This window comes from Pelobates fuscus, chromosome 4 (genome assembly GCF_036172605.1).
Source record: "Pelobates fuscus isolate aPelFus1 chromosome 4, aPelFus1.pri, whole genome shotgun sequence".
Classification (NCBI taxonomy): Eukaryota; Metazoa; Chordata; class Amphibia; order Anura; family Pelobatidae; genus Pelobates; species Pelobates fuscus.
Window position 1 is genome coordinate 22,995,972 of NC_086320.1, and position 16,135 is coordinate 23,012,106.

At 41.4% G+C, this 16,135-nt stretch overlaps 1 protein-coding gene across 5 annotated transcripts in view; it reads left to right on the forward strand.

The window, feature by feature from the left end:
* PTK2 (protein tyrosine kinase 2) overlaps positions 1–16,135 on the forward strand; it is a 204,975-nt gene that overhangs the window by 21,717 nt on the left and 167,123 nt on the right. Inside the window, exon 1 of one of the 5 annotated variants that reach the window (XM_063451017.1) lies at positions 2,497–2,527. The exons of the other annotated variants lie outside the window; for them this stretch is intronic. The gene's annotated coding sequence lies outside the window, so the exon portion shown is untranslated. Of the gene's footprint in view, positions 1–2,496; positions 2,528–16,135 lie in introns of those variants that run through there. 5 annotated transcript variants of the gene reach the window in all.

The window sequence follows — 16,135 nt, forward strand, 5'->3', positions numbered from 1 at the left end:
GGAGCAGTACTCTGCCTGTAGCTCCTCTCTGCTCCCTAGCTCTGTCTAATGATGCCGGGAGCCGGAATATGACGTCACTCCGGCCCTGGCATCATTACAGAAAGCGCGAGGGAGCAGAGAGGAGCCACAGGCAGAGTACTGCTCTATCGCATGCAGGCAAGAGAGCATCCCCACTGGACCCTAGGGAAAGATCCACTCAGTTCTCCAAAAGGTAGGGAGGCTGAGTGGGGTTTAATTAAAACCAAAATGTGTGTGTGCGCGAGCCTGTCGGGAGGAGGGGCACTGAACATGGGTTCTACACGTGGTGCAGCAGTGACCCAGGACTCTCTAGTGCCCATCTGAGGGACTGTCACTAGAGGTGTTACTAAGCAACAATGTAAACCCTGCCTTTTTGCTGAAAAGGCATTGTTTATACTGAAAAGCCTGCAGGGACAGGCTATAGACACCAGAACAACTACATCAAGCTGTAGTGGTTCTGGTTACTATAGTGTCCATTTAAGAATTGCATTCTCTCGTTGAAAATGAATGGCTCCTACGTTTTTTAGCTGGCTCCTAGATTCCAAAATAATTTGTCAAGCCCAGGCTTGTTGTATTTGTTCTGGTAAGTCTAATCAGTCCCTTCATGCTTTTTGCAGTAAACACTGTGTTTTCAGAGAAAATGTATTGTTTACATTACAGCCTAGGGATACCTCCACTGGCCACTCCTCAGGTGGTTACTAGAGGTGCTTTCTGGGGTAGTGCTGCACACTGTGCAGCACTGGCATTCAGTGTCTCCACCCTCTGCCTGGAGACACTGAACCTTCCTCATAGAGTTGCATTCATTCAATGCATCTCTATAAGGAGATGCTGATTGGCTAGGGCTGTGTTTGACTTGTGCTGACTCTGCCCCGATCTGCCTCCTTGACAGCCTCTGCCAATCATATGGGAAAGCATTGTGATTGGTTTAGAGAATCACTTCTGATGATGTCAACGAAGCAGGCAGATCCAGTAGCAGCAGACTTAAATACAAGTAAGAATTTACTATATTTAGGGAGGCAAGGGGGATCCTGGGGGCTGGATGGTGTTTTTAACACTATATGGTCAGAAATACATGTTTTTGTTCCTGACCTTATAGTGTTCCTTTAATTTTCCCATACAGAGGATTGTCCTCGCTTTTCCTTACAGTTGGAGGCTCACTTGCCTCCTTTCCCACAGTCAGATGCTCACTCTACCTCTTTTTTTCTTTTCTCGGCTGGAGGTTTGTCCTGTCTCCTTACTTCATAGCCTGAACCTTGTCCTCTCCTGCCCGGCCTGCCTCCTCCTCCCCCCCCCCCCCCCTCCCCCCCTACAGATGGATGCTCTGCAAACTATGCTACTTATGCCAGGGCTTGACAAATTTGCTTTGAATCTAGGAGTCAGCTAAAAAAAGTTAGGAGCCCACTTTTATTTTTGAGAGAATGTGAATGTCAGGGAGTGTGTGTGCATATGTCTATCTGTGTATGTGTGTGCGTTTGTGTCTGTGATCACATGGAAATGAGGTTTTTGCTTGCTTTTTGCACCCCAACGCTATGCAGGTCTCACCATGGGTGGCGCGCTTTATGATCTCATCCAATTTATTCCCATAAGAAAGCATTTGGAGGCCATAGTGCATACACGACAAAAAGCTGTACCAATCTCCTCATAGAGATGCATTGAATCACTGCATCTCTATGGGGAACATTCTGCACCTCAATGCAGAATATGGAGGTGCTGCACATTGCGCAGCACTGAGATAGGAGGCATTTTAGTAGCCGTCTGAGTAACTGCCACTAGAGGTGTTACTAGGCAGCGATGTAAACCCTGCCTTTTCTATGAACAGGCGATCAAAATAATAACTACATTAGGCTCTGGAAGTTCTGGTGGCTAGTGTCCCTTTAAGAATTGTATTTTTTGTTGTTGAAAATAAAACTTTGCCAGTTTACTCCTGAATGTCCACCCCCAATCCTAAATGTTGTTTATGTTTTCCTTGTTGCTCATGTCTTTCACTGACATGTCGTCATTTCTGGGGCTTTGAGGAGGAATGATAATGTGCGAGTATTGTGACTGTATTAGTACATGTACAGTCGTGTTTAATCTTGGCAGTTTGCAGTCCGTTTTATAGAACACATTAATCCTCTACGAAGCGCTGCATACTCCACTATATCAATGGGGCCAATTCATGATGCCCTAAAATAGTCGCTTTTTACTTGTTTCTACCTTGGATGAAAAACAAACCGCATTACCTTCTAGATGATAATTACCCGTGGGCTATTTACTCGCCTCCCTATAGCGCTCTATCATTAGTCTGTGCACAGCTTTTTGTTAAAAAAAATATATATATATGAAACTGTAGGGCATGTTATGATTTGCCCTGAAAGAATTTCTTCCGTTTCGTTGTGAGCAGAATAAGGGGAAAGACATGGTAGATTTTGGATTGTTTTAACGATTTCTTGGCGCAGTCATTTGAATTGTTTGAGATTTCTTTTTACAATGCATGTTTTGGGATTGTTCAGTTGTGCTAGTGGAGATGGTATGTACAACATTTTATGTTTTTTTTAATTTTGTAATTTATCATGTTGGCATTGTCATACTTTTACCAATGGCTTATTTGTGTATAAAAATTAGTAGCGGTTTACATTGCTTTAAGTTGTAATGTCCTAATCTAACTTTCAATGGATCACATTGATTATTTACTGCATCAAATGTTTCTGGAAGGGAAAAAAAATCTAAAGACTTTTAAGATTAAAACTTTTTTTTTGCTTTTTTTAAAACTAAAAGTGAGGTGTGTTTTTTTCTCCTAGATAAAGTTATACTAGATTCTTGTCCGCACACTTTATTTTGAGTTGTAGCAATCCTTAAAAAATTTGTATGCTTTTTTTTTTTTTTTTTTTTTTTTTTTTATAGAAAAAGGTAAATGGTTTGCTAGCGTAGGTTGTATTATTTAGAAGGCTTCGTGTCTCTGGTATATATTTTAAATATTGTTCCACTAGGAATTCATCCTTTTTATGCATCGTTCTTCTATCACTTTAAACACTTATTTGCCTCTATGTTTAAAAGTGACACCAAATTCTATAATTAAACAGCAGCTTAACCACTGTTTGCAGTTTGTTTTTATAGCGGTATGTTTAAAAATATCTACTATTGTAGTTTTGATCCATGAGGTTTTCTGCGTTTCATAAACAGTCCCTGGCCAAATTCTCAAATTCTTTGGGTGAATTGGCAAATTCTCAGATTTCTGGGGTGAATGTCCTTGTTCTAGGGATGTCTAGGTGAACGCAGGTAACCAGCTCAATACCTAACCAATGGGACTTTCTAATAACCGGTCACTGCCTGAAATCCTTTTCTGTAAAGGGTTACAATGTAGAAGAGCCCCTGGATCAGCTCATTTGTAAGTCAGCAGACATGAGCTGGAGATTGGCTTCTATTCTTTGAGCTAGAAAAGCAACAATGCAACCAATTAGTCTGCTGTTTCGTTGATGAGGTCATTTCTGTCTCTTAAAGGAGCAGTAACCCCACCCCTCCCACCACTTTTCTCTTTCCCCTCGGGGTCATTGAAGCAGGTCATGGTTTGGCTCCCTGCCCAAGCTGTTTGTATTATCTCCATTTTCCTCTGGGGTTTTACGGGAAATTTCAGGGGGTTAAGGACGATTTGTCCTCCGCTGCTCGTGGTCTTCTTGTATCATTGTGACAGCCATCCATGCCATCAGTGTGAGCAGGAGATGGCATTTAACAGTGGGTCCCCCTGGCATGCCAATGTCACCAGGAATGGATGGAGAAGTACCTGATCCAATTTATTGGGAAACCGTTGCTTCCCAGGTTTTGTAATATTATTATTCATCCCATATTTAAAGGAACACTATTGTGTTAAGACCACAAACATTCAGGGCCCCTCGTTTTGATATGCCGATTCTCAGACATTGCTGGCGCCTGCTCTCCCTCCTGTGACGTCTCACGTCTTCCCCGATGATCATCCAAGCCGAGATGCATGTTCACACAGTCAAATGTTTCTCATAGGAAAGCATTGAATCTAATGCTCTGCTGCGATCTGCACTTATTGACATTCGATGGTTTCATGGACATCGAATGTCAAACTTTGTGTATTTACCTCTATCCTGGAACTGAGTGTCTACATCCTAAGTCCCTGTCAATTATTGTTTGAAGCTCTGCTCTCTGCACCTGGCAGAGCGCAAACGGAAAGAGCGAAGAGGAAAAATTAAACCATGCAGCAGATTTAGTGTCGCTACCACATTTCTGTACTTTTTTTTCTTTTTTCAAATAATTTAAATTCTCAGCTATTTTCACCTGTTTCATTCTTTGTTCCCCGTCATTTTTAATGTTTTTTTTTTTTTTTTTACGCGGACACAGTGGTTTTATACTTTGTTAACTTTTATCAATTAATAGTGGCTTTTTTTTACCCCCTAAATTTTTTTGTTTTCTAAAATGGAAATTTGATTGTTTTCTTTGTAGTAAATCCACCAGTTTTTGCTCGCTGTTTAGATCACTTTGATAAATACGATTAAAATAATAATGGCATTTAACTGCCGCTTTTCAGGTAAATTTGATAAATATATGCCCATGTTTGTTTCTTCTCCTATAATGCACCGTGCCTCCGGCTGTAACAGAATTGTGCTATCAATTGCTAAACCTGGAAATTTGGAATTTGCGAACAACCAAATATCGAAGTAAAAGTTATCCCTTCGTTACGCTATTAATTTTTTAAAATCTAATTTACATTGTTTCAAAGAGTTTGAAATGTATTTATTTTTATTTAAAAGTCACACCTGGACTGGCGTGGAAATTGGTTGGACCTCGCTGAAGGAATGCCCGAGCAAGGGATCACAAGTGGAAATGTCTACACAAACAATGCAATAATAATTACATGGATTTTTCTGTATTTTAACTAAATAATGCCCTTTCCACAGAAGGGACGGCTCCACTTTAATATGGTTTGTGAAAATCCGTTATTCACTGTCCGTATCGTGCAATGAATAACACGTGGCTTTTGGATCTTGTCACAGGGCAAACCGCGAGCAACAGATGATCTCTCCCTCCACCCCCCTGCACTCCACGATTAAATGTTTTTTATTTACAGTAATATGCAGCCCATGTGTATTCCTAGTGTTAACCAGTAATGTTCCTTTAAAAGCCTTAATTTAATTATACTTGACAAATGGGCAATAGAATCTCCGCCAAAACAAATTGTTCCGGAGCAAATATTGGTACAAATTAGCTTGTTATACTTGTACTTCTGTATTTTGGGAATTCTGAAAAGTAATGTGGCTCTCGTAAAACCCTTTTTGTCAATCTATTCCGGGGACGCTCACATTCTAAATGGATACTGTTTTATTGAGTGACGCTTTACACATGCTCTGAGTGTATCTGAACTGCAGTGTTCCTCATTTAAAGAATTCTGCAGGCAGCTTGGATAAACCTTAGACTGGCTATATCTTTAAAACCCATCTCTTTAGGAAAGCTTATGGCCTCCAAGACTAACCCCTACGTGCTCACTTACCTGTCTTTTGCCCTTTCCTAAAGGGCAGCCCACCTTATTTGATTGCAAATTCCTGTCCTAATGTGTTTTACACCCCACCTCCTATAGAATGTAAGCTCGATTGAGCAGGGTCCTCTTCAACCTATTGTTCCTGTAAGTTTATTTGTACTTGTCCTATTTATAGTGAAATCCCCTCTCATAATATTGTAAAGCGCTACGGAATCTGTTGGCGCTATATAAATGGCAATAATAATAATAATAATAATAATAAATGGTAATGGTTGATGGTACCTGCACCATAAGTGAGATGGTCTGCCCAGTGTGATGTGTATATGAAAACATTATAGAATACTCTCAGGGATGGATATATATCTTCTCATTTTTGGTCCCAGGGCCACGTCAAAGAAGGTAACCTAAGAGAGTCAATCTGCTCGAATGTTGTACAGGTTCTCTTGTCTTTGTGCCTTATTCACTAAAATGTGAACTGTTGGATATTTTGATTATATTAAAATTTGAACGCCAAACTAGCTGACTGGATCCAGGTTGGCTCTATATAAAGTCCGGTTTGATAAAACGTTCTTTCCTGTGCTTACAGTTAATAAGGAATTTTCATAAAATCAATAATTAGTACCCGGATAGTGCTGAGATTGGTTGTCCCAGTGTTTTCACCCTATCAAAGCGGTCCCTTGGCATCCAGAAGTGTTTTACTATAAAACCAGGGGTTCATGCCAGGGCATTCTAGGCAAATGGTTTCAGTGACAGAGCAGCTTTAAGTTTTTTTTATTTTACCACTTAAGGACCAGATGACTGTGCCGTCATGCCGTGCAGGACTGTAATGACATGGCATATACTGTCATGCAGTAAAAGTACCAGCAGGGGTTACGTGAAACGCCTGATATCTTATACCTGGGGGGTTCCCTCTATCAGCTGGGCCCATAATGGTGGCCCTAGACTGACCTATGCTCTGTTTGCAGAGCTGAAATGGTGTGCTGCAATCAGATTAAGGGATTTAAATGGGGAGTGAGATCATGCAGGTCTTTCAATAGCTCTTTCAATGGGGATTTATTTACCCATAGACCATAATGCATTGTGAGCAGTGTGAAGTCCCTGCTCACACCAGGAAACTCTGGTATCCGTAGATACCTGGGGCTCCCCTCTGTTAAATTTTAATGTGTCTGTAAAAAAAAAAATCAATATCAATATCTATTTTTGTGCAGTAATTTTGTTTTCTGTGACCGCTATTAAACTTAAGAGACAAACATGCCACATTCTAAAATTGCTCCACAATGAAATTTTATTTTACTCCTTGTATTTACCCCTTCTATATTGCGACCTGTAATTACCAAACAAACTGAAATCCTAGACTTATCATATACTCCGTAAACAGGACAAATTAATTTATTTTACTTTCCTGAAATGGATACTCTAGTGCCAATAATACAAAGATGTATTTCTGGCACAATTGCAGCTCACCGGTGCCTGTCTTGGCATGAATTTTCCTTTTAGGAGCAGCAGCAGGCATGCTGTATCTGGGCACCACTTTTTAACCTGATTATACAAAGTGTTCCCATATATACCAACATAGAGTAAAATGATCCTATCAACTCGTATCAAGCTTGGGGTGATCAGGTTTCCATGGTAAACGGCTTCAACCACCTGCTCAGGATCGGAGGTTTGGGGTTGCTCATTCTGCGTAGTGATACAATCTTTGTACAAATGGACTATTTATATTCCTTATAAATTAAATGTGTAAATACATTCTCAAATGAAATTATTGATTTTAGTTCATATTTACACAGTATAAGTAATGGACTGTGTGCAGGGAGCTGCCCAATTTATCACTTTCTGTTTTGCCATTTATAAATTTCCTGGGGTAGTCTGTATGTTTCGTAGTTCGTTTTAAGCTTGCGTCTGCTCTGTGTATTTACTAAGCTGCACATCAGAGCTTAGGCAAGCCTCTTGCTCGCCATACGGCACTAATATCATCTAGAGCAGTGGTTCCCAAACTGTGTGTCACGGTGCCCCAGGGCACACAGGCACTCCACAAGATATTATCCCAGTGCTATGATCTTATGATTATAGCACCGGGAACCGTGCCTCCCTCTCCCCGGCTGGCTCTGCAGGACCGAAGGGGAGATCAGAGATCTCCCTCTCCGGCATGCTAGCAGTGTAATGCTGGCAGCCGGCAGGGGAGGGAGAGGACTCAGGGGAGCTCTAACCTGCAGCTCCGCCGGGTTCTCCTCTAGCGAGCTTGGAGCGTTGCCGCAGTTACCACGGCAACGCTCTGAATCTCGCGAGAGTAAACTCTTGCAGCTCATGAGGCTGCTTGAGTTCGCTCTCACCACCTGAACCACCAGACCACCAGGAATTGCCTCTCAGGCCAAGGTAAGCAGGGAGGGGATATGAAAAGTATTGTTATAATTAAATAAAGCAAAATGTAAGTTTACGAATTTGCCCTTCCACCCCCACACTACACAATAACTCCCTTCTCGCGCACACCCTGTCCTCCACGCAGAAACACATTGTACCCCTCATACAACCTTTACCCTTGCACGCACTGCGCCCCCTCATGTGCACAAACACATTGTACCCCTCATACAACCTGCCCCCTCGCGTGCGCACACACACTTTACCCCTCATACAACCTACCCCCTCACGAGCACCATTATCCCCCATACACACACACACACATTGTACTGCTCGCTCACATTCTCCACCGTGCCCGCAGTTCAAAGTGCTGTAATGGTTATTGTGCCTGTAATGTTTATTTAAATAATCTACCAGTGCTCCTTCCAAGATTGAATCTGGATATGCGCTTGGACGGCAAGCATTTTTGCCGAACAGGGGCCCAGTATATGCCGCTGCGCTGGACATATATACAACCTAGAACATTTTTTGACTTGGGGTGCCTTGAGAAAAACATAAAGGGCGCCTTGGGAACAATTGATCTAGAGGTTAACATTTTTCAACTGCTGTTCCATGAGACATGCATGTTGACTCTAGTAAAATCATTTTAGGAATGATCACTTTAAAGCTATGAATTGGGGCTACTGATCTTTTTAATGCTGACACTAAAAAGTGCTTCCAACTATGATTCATAACTTGGTGGATGGTGGCACTGTTAGCGTGGCAAATGATTGCTGACCTTCCAGCTTCGCCTTGGGCATAAAGAAACTAGCAGCGAGAAAGCCATGCTCAAGCTAGTGCTTCGATATGTGAATATTTAGTATAGCGATTTGAATGTTCAGCTTCATTCCCTTCTGCAGGAAATGGACCAGCTCTGCTCAAAGCTAGTCAGACGATTTTGTGTATTTTGCATTTCCTTAAATACACAGATGACCTGACCATTTACATTTTAGAACTTGAGGTTTTATATTTATACGAACACAGCGGTTACCATCCGTGCATGGGCGCTTTGTAACAGGTCTTTCTTATTTGGAACACAGGTGCAATAAGTCACATTGCCAAAATTAGAAAATTCTGACAGAGTACTGTGGTGTGGTCCCTATGTGGCCATTCTCTATGATCTTTCACTGAATCTTAAAGTAACACTATAGTGCTAGGAAAACAAACTAGTTTTCCTGGCACTATAGGATTATTAGCCCCCCAAAACCCCTTCAACCACTTACCTTAATGCTGGGCTCCCTCGGCGCTGGTGACCTCTCCTCCCTCTGCTGACATCAGCTCCAAATGTGCATGCGAGGCCAGAGCAATGCGCGCATTCAAACCGCCCGATGCTTTCCTATGGACGTCCAGCGATTTTTCACATTGAGGATCGCAGAAGCGCCTCTAGGGGCTGTCAGTCCCTTGTGGCCACTGCCATCTTCGTTTTGCAGCTCCTGGTGCATCAGTTGCCAAGAGCCGAATCAGGGCTGTACTCTTGCACGAGAGTATAACACGGAGGTCAATGTAGGATGCTGCCATAGAGAATTTCACACTTGTGACAACTGCTGGGATTGGACACAACTGGAGGGTGGAGGTCCACCTTTTGTCATCTTCTGGCTTCTCCGTAAGTAGTCCCTTTTAGATTGCGTTGAATTGCGCTGTTAAATTTATCAAAAAATGACCTAGCCATTTTAATAGGGGTTCCAAAATTCCTCTTATCGCCACTCCGTGATGCTTCAGTAGCCCATTCACGTTAGAAACCACTTAAATCCATCTTTCTATTCCCTCCCTTTCCCCTTAAAATAGCAAACCGATTCTGAATATCTTGATCTTTATCTTTTGGAAAGGATCATCCTAGATTTAACATGATTGCTCAGTTAAGCGTATGCTTTAAGGAATCCACTATCCGTTAATATCTATCTTTCTGACATTAAACTTCTCCTTTGTTAAAACGGCTCTGCTGCTGTGTCATAATTTGCAAAGACCCGAGACCGTGACTGCTCCGTTGGCAGTGCGATCGCCGACGGGAAGGTAAGTTACGCTTACCTGAACCTGTTCATCACCGCCACTGCTGTGCTCTACCTGCTTATTCTCTTCAGGTGCTTTAGCTGCCAGGAGCCCACATCAGTGCTGTATTCTCAACGCATGCCAGGAGTATATCACTGAGATTTTCCTCACTTTTCACCTACAAACATTTGACAGCATGTTGGTTTTCCCCTCCTCGTCTGCTATAACTGCTTGATTATTATTTCACCCAAATCCTTTCTTTACTCTGCTCTAGAATATATCGTAACATTTGATTTCCTCATTAATTGGGTCTCATCCTAAAGCCACCGTTAAACATGCCAAATTATCAAGTTCATTCAATAAATGGCATGTGTTGCTTTGTTGCCATTGTAATGTGTATCTACATGAAGTACCCCACACTCAACTTCTACTGCTTGAGAAAATATTAGATACTTGTGGAAATGGCTTTTTAGCCCTGAATGCATCGTGGAAGTCAGATGCCTCCTTTATTATTATTTTTTTTACCTAAAACTGGCATATTTCGAAATCCTCTGGCTGCCTGGCTCCTCGGATTTGTTGAAGTCTACATTTTGTACAAAATGTATTGTCATATTCTAAAACAAAGTTCCCAAGTGTTGCATTAAACCTGTAGAAACTATTATAGCAGCACAAAAAAGCCAATGACAAAAAGGACAAGGTGAGGCCTGATAGAAAGCATTTGTTGTTGGGGGGGATTCTATCATAAGAGGTGTGGGGGAATATTAGGTACCCCCCTCCCTCATTATCCTTTAGGATGGGGTACGGGGGTGGGGAGGACAATAGGTTCCCCCCTTTACCCCCATTATCCTTTAGGGCCACCACCCGTCACTCAGGGGTAGGGGCCCGGCAGGTACTAGGGTTTTTTATTTTTTTATTTTTTACCATGAGCAGCCACTGGCTGCTCACTGTTTAGTAGACATGCCCCTACTTGCGGTATAGCAAGTAAGGGCATTTGGGAGATTTTAATCTCCCTTATGCTATTATGGGGTCATATTGACCCCCAGAGAGTGAGGGTGGACATGGGGGGCTTAGGAAGTAATGGGGAGCACTGCTCCCTGCCACTTCTATCTTTACATATCACAAGGAGGGAGCTGCGCGCAGGTAGCTCCCTCCTTGTAATAAGCTGAACGAACACTGATATTCAGTGTTTGTTTGTTCGTCTGACATTTCTATTCATTCATTCGTCTTTCTGATGAATGAATAGATTAAATTCCCGTTCGCATGTCCAAGTGTTTAACTAGGCATGCGCGGGAATCTCACAGCGCTATCTAGTGTGGGCAGATTGTGTGGGCAGTCCCACAGGGACTTCCTCTACCCACATAAAGATTGCGGCGCCCAGTACCTAGGTCCAGGCATAAAATAAAGTTTAAAAATAGGTAATATGGGGAGCTTAGAGGCATTTTGGGGTGACTAGGGGGTTAGTTAGATGTAGTAGTCAGGAGGGGGGGGGGGTTAAAAAAAAAAAAAAAAGGGGGATTCGGCCATGGCAGTGCCGCTTAAACTGATTTGGAGAAATCCGCTAATCATCAAATCAACATAACTTTTTTTTTAATTTTATTTTTATTTCACTCTTTTCAATACAAATGACAGTTTAGAAATAGGATCCTTATAACGCCTTGAGATGATGATGAATTAACTGAATTTGTATGTGTGGCTTCGTTTTTATTTTTACATTTTATTTAATTTAAGAATTGGTGACCTAAGAATAGAAATGGGACAATTTAAAAAGTTGTCTTATCCCCATGAAAGGGGTTTTTGGTGAGATGCACACAGTGGTTTTCTGCCCTCTAGTGACCGAGCTGTGACATTGATGTGTAATGGAGAATATAAGCTTCATCATATATAGACTAGGTTTTTGGAAATCCTAGTCTAGATTTTAAATCATTTAGGACTGCTGCTTGCCTTTCATGGGAAGTAAAATCATCTTATTTCAGGATGTAACCATTCTTTTTAGTTCAGTTTACCTGTAGTTCCCAGAATGCACGACTGAAGCTTTCCACCGTTTGTCCATGTTGACAGGGATGCGTTTGTTCAGCTTTTTCCTGAAGTGTTCTAGCAGTCCATGGAGCCTGGCAGAGTTTATCTAAAGTGTATTTTTGAAGTTTCAGCCATACTGTGTTAATATTTAATACAGTCTTTGGATTTGCTAATTTAGACCGTGCAATATCATTGTGGTTAATGTGCTGCTGGCATGTTTCCAAATTCTTGCCACTGAAACCACACTACTTAAAGAACTTACACTCATTGCCTTTGTAGCACATATCTACAAGACCCACTGCAGTCTGTACACCGGACGTGTCCCAAGGGGGGCTATCCATCTCCCAAGGGTGGGGGCCTCTAAGTCAGCCACAGAGATTCTTAGATGACGGCACTCCACAATTGATGAATATGTAGACCATGTGTTTTTTTTTTTGTTTTTTTTTAAATGAATAACAATGTGACCATGGGGTTCTGATAAATGAATCTGATGGCTTATGAAATAGGGTTACTGCAAATCTAGTCTAACTGAGCATCATGGGGAATTTTGGTCTCTTAGTAGATGGCTCCCCAATACCGTGGGGATGAATGGGTTATCTACTAAGTGGCTGCAAGACATCAGATCTGCATTTCATTCATTCAAATGAAATTTTGAACCCAACAAAATGCTTGAATTTCATCCTAACTTGAATGGACAAACTGTCCTTGTTCTGTTGGGACAAAATTTGGTTGTTTCACCAGCAAATGGCCGTTTGAATGGCAAATCGGGCAATGCGAGATCACGGAGGAGAGATGAGTATTGTGCAAAAATGTATTTGACCACAGGAAATGTAGAGGAGTTAACCACCCCTTTGGGTCAAAGCTGGTCAAGTGTTGGAAAAATATGTAAGGCAACGTAGTCCCTATTTTTAGTCCCTATAGAAAACTAGATCAGAAATGAAGAACAGATCCAGAGAGAGGAAGAGAAGAGGAAGTGATTGGAGAAAGGAAAGTTCGGCATGACTTTGCAGCTTTAAATACTCCTTATTTAGTGGACCCAAAGATGCACTTGTCTGGAGTGTGGCAAAGTTCTCAATTCCGAAAACAGGAGAGGAACCGTAAGGGTAGCAGGTGTTCCAAAGATCCTGTTAATCTAGTAGTTTGACATTTTCCTTTCTGCATGCTGCCTGGGCAATCACAAGTTCCTCTTTTTAGTAATGGCAGAACTATTGCAAATATTAAGTCATAGAAAGTGAAACTTTCTATTTTTATTTTGTTTTATTTTTAAAGATTTTGTTAAAGGGATACTATATGCATCAAAATGACTTTATCTTAATGAAGCAGTGTATAAATGATGCTCCTGCAGTCTCACTGCTCAATTTCTTTGCCATTTAGGAGTTAAATCACTTTGTTTCTGTTTATGCAGCCCTAGCCATACCTCCCTTGGCTGCCAATCACACACAAGGGGCTCCTGCAGGCTATTAACCAAGCAGGAGATGCATTTTACAATAAACAAAATGTGCAACAAGGGAAGTTGATATCTCTTTTTGCAAGATGTGTAGGTAATTGGCCAGTCTTTTTTTATTTTTTTATAAATTTATTTTAATTTTAAAAACCCTTCCTAACTGTTCTGGAGCATGCGCTCTATTAGAGCCTGTGATTAGACTGTTCACGGAAACCAGAGATGTAAAGAGGGGTTAGTGGAAGAGAATTGAGCAGTGAGATTGCAGGGGCATAATCTACCAAAACCGCTCCATTAAAAGAGCACTATAGTGCCAGGGAAAAAAAACTTAAAACCCCTTCGGCCACTTACCTTTCTCCAGCGCCGGGCCTCCTCTGTTCTGGGGAACTCTCCACCCCCTGCTGACTTCAGAGCCGCGCACGCATTCAAACAGCCCATATGAAAGGCGCTCAATGCTTTCCTATGGACATCCAGCGTCTTTAAATTAGTGAGAATCGTGGAAGCGCCTCTAGCGGCAGTCAGTTTCTCTGGAACTGCTATGTTTTCAGCTGCAGGGTTAAAGCTAGAGGGCTGAGCCCTTCATTGAGCTGAAGTGGTCTGGGTGCTAATAGTGGTCCTTTAAGCTAAAAGCTAAATTCCAGCTAAGAGTATGAATGTCAAGTGCCAAGATCGGCACAGCTCCTCCCATCCACTTTGAACTATAGTGTGTGCGAGGCAGAAAATGTTCGACAAAGGAGGCTTGTAAAATTCCTCTTGAAATCAACACTTTTTAAAATAAGCCTGCAGGGGTAGGAACATGACACCTACAGCACTTCAGCAAGCCAAGTGCTTTACAGGCCCGAGTTTTCACTTTCTCACTTCTAACAAATTGTGCAGAAACAAAGTAATATTTACGATGTTAAAAGAAAAACAAGGCTGTAATTATAGCAATAAACAGCAGCATATACATACACGCCACAAACCACAGTGTGTTGTATTGTCGCCTATATAACATGCTTCCATACAAGAGGCGTAGTAGATATGGCGTTTGCAGTTTGGGTTTCATGAGAAATCACACAGACCTGGAAAATATAGATGTCTTCTGTACTTGCAAGAACCCAAGGCCTGTGCAGTAAAATCTCTACTCAGAACTCATTGTGTGCTGAACCCAAACATTCAGTCTCTGCCGCCTCTTTGAATTGCGTCGTCCATGGGGCATGTGTATATGTGGTGCTGTAATTTATATTGTGTTTGTGACGTTCACAGCATGTACACGAGAATCTGAATGAAGCATTTCATCCTGCAGTTCTCTAACTCTGGGGGAGAAGATACTAATGCTCCAAAATCCTCACATTTTATCACAGTAATAGATCGTTTTCCCACTTAATGGGGGGGAGGAGAGAGGGGTTTTATCCAGTCGGGCAATAATAATATAAAAATAAAATAATATTTTAATTTGTTTTTCGGTTTCAATGTCTCGGAATTATGTTAACATTTGTTTATCACTATTCTTTTAACTATTCAATGCTGATCAACTGCCAGTATCCTTTGACGTGTCTTACAAAGCTGTATATACATAATAAATAACGTAGTTAATTTATATAGATATTGAGGGTCAAGCGTTAAGAAAAACTCCCTAATTATTTAACCTATTGTAACAAACATGCATTTTATTGTTGTTTAATGCATTATTTTGAGGCTGTTACCAGCACATCCAGAATTCGGATGTCGTGAAAAGTCACAAATCTTCTTGGATAGGCTAAAGGGATGTTCTTATATGCTTTGACCTGCCTCAAAATACTGTATAGTAAATAATCCACTTGGTATATTTACATTTAAAAAAAAAATGTTTAAAGCTAAAGTGTTTCTTTCGATTTAGATTTTAAGTGTAATTTTGTACATTTTAAGAATATTGGTTGAGTTAATATATATATATTAGTTGAGTTGTATATTGTAATATTTAGCCTTTCTCTTTTATAATCCTATCTGTGTTTGTTCCTTTCCACTGTTTACTATGACACTCTAATGCATTTTGCAAGTTGCTGAGCAGAGTGCTCGGGGATAGGCTCCGATGGGACGCAGCTGGTGCATAATGGACCCTACGCCCCTGGGAATATAGGCACAGAGTCACACTTTATTAATACAGGACAAAGCTAATAACAGGGGATCTAAGGCTTGCGACCTCTGGTATTCCATCTGTTGTGCCTTAACTCTCAGCATTCTCAGACAGCCATGTGTTGTAAGGCAGCAGATGGGATATTGGAGATTGCTTATTCCTGAGGGTGTCCTGCCTGCTCTTCATAGACTTTCTATGGAAATTGATGAATATTTAAATGGCACATTACATCAGATACATTTATCATGTTGCAGACTGCAGCTCCTGCCTGTATCATGTGACCTGGGAGGAGACCTGCTGTTCAGTAGACTGCAGCGCCTAAATTTGTCTTCTGAAAACATGAGGCAGCCAGATTGGGTCGGGAACTTGTGTTGCAAGCTGCAGCATCTTTTTATCACAAAACAAACTCCAAAATCCCCCCTGTGTGTTCCTTTTATCTGAATATTTAACTCATTTATATAAATATGCCTTAACGTTGACACCTTTCTTTCACATGTTTTCCTACTGAAATTTTCTCAACTAGCACCCGAAATTCCCCTGTGAATATCTACCATGCTCACACTCACAGTTAACGTTGGCTTTATTTCCCTGACATTGCAATAAAATCTTTACCGGTCGAATGCACTTGTAGAGTTTGTCCAGCTAGAATCCCTTGAATTAATTTTATTCCAGCTGTTGCATACGTTCTAAGACGTTGTTCCTG